Below are 1436 nucleotides of genomic sequence, written 5' to 3'. Positions count from 1 at the left end.
TTCAACCCATCTCCGTTGCCACATGTTGAGCTCTTTTTGATTGAGGATATGCTGAATACTTTTGTGATCGGTGAAGATGGTGCATTTTGTGCCGTAGAGGTAGTGTCTCCAGATCTTTAAGGCGAACACTACCGCCCCCAGTTCAAGGTCATGGGTAGTGTAATTAACTTCGTGTGTTTTAAGTTGTCTTGACGCGTAGGCGATGACTTTCCCTCTCTGCATGAGCACGCATCCGAGGCCTTGATTTGAAGCATCGCAATATACCACGAAGTCATCAGTTCCTTCTGGAAGAGACAAAACTGGTGCGCTGCATAGGGCTTGTTTTAATATCTGGAAAGCGGCTTCTTGTTTATCTCCCCACTTAAATACCACACCTTTTTGAGTCAGGGTGGTGAGTGGTTTGGCGATCTTAGATAAGTTTTGTATGAATCTTCGGTAGTAGCCGGCGAGCCCTAAAAATTGTCGAATTTCCATCGGCGTTGTAGGTGCTGATCAGTTTTTGATAGCTTTGATTTTAGAGGGGTCCACGTGTATCCCCTTCTCGCTAACCACATGGCCAAGAAAATTCACTTCTCTGATCCAGAATTCGCACTTAGAGAATTTGGCGTAAAGCTTCTCAGCCCTCAGTGTTTCCAAGATTAGCCGGAGATGTTGACGGTGCTCTTCCTCGCTTCGGGAGTAGATTAAAATATCGTCGATGAATACAATCACGAATTTGTCTAAGTAGGGTCGACACACTCGATTCATCAGGTCCATAAATACCGCTGGTGCGTTCGTTAATCCGAAGTGCATTACCACAAACTCATAGTGCCCGTAGCGAGTTCTGAACGCAGTCTTGGGAATATCCTCTTCTTGAACTCGTAGTTGATGATAACCCAACCTCAGGTCGATTTTTGAAAAGTAGCTTGCTCCTTGGAGTTGGTCGAAGAGGTCATCGATTCGGGGCAGGGGATATCGGTTCTTGATAGTGAGTTTGTTTAGCTCCCGGTAGTCTATGCACATGCGAAAAGATCCGTCCTTCTTCTTTACAAACAGGACCGGTGCTCCCCAGGGTGAGAAACTTGGCCTAATGAATCCTTTGCTCAACAGTTCATTTAACTGGCTGGAAAGTTCTTGCATTTCTGCCGGTGCTAAGCGGTATGGAGCCTTGGCGACGGGGGTAGCTCCTGGGATTAATTCGATCCGGAATTCGACTTGTCGTGCGAGGGGTACACCTGGAAGATCTTCGGGGAATACATCGAGGTAGTTGCACACTTCGGGAATGTCGTTGATATCCCTCACCTCTTGTTTCGTATCTACTACGTGGGCTAGAAATGCGCGGTATTCCTTTCGGAGACACTTTTGGGCCTTGACGCAAGAGATGATTTGAAAATTTGAATTGGGTTTGTCGCCATAGATGAAGAGGGTTTCACCGTTCGGCAGATTAAGGCGAACGG

Source organism: Lactuca serriola, chromosome 6 (genome assembly GCF_051521515.1).
Source record: "Lactuca serriola cultivar US96UC23 chromosome 6, Lser_US96UC23_V15, whole genome shotgun sequence".
Lineage (NCBI taxonomy): Eukaryota > Viridiplantae > Streptophyta > Magnoliopsida > Asterales > Asteraceae > Lactuca > Lactuca serriola.
The sequence above is the reverse complement of the archived record's forward strand: the minus strand, read 5'-3'. Positions refer to the sequence as shown.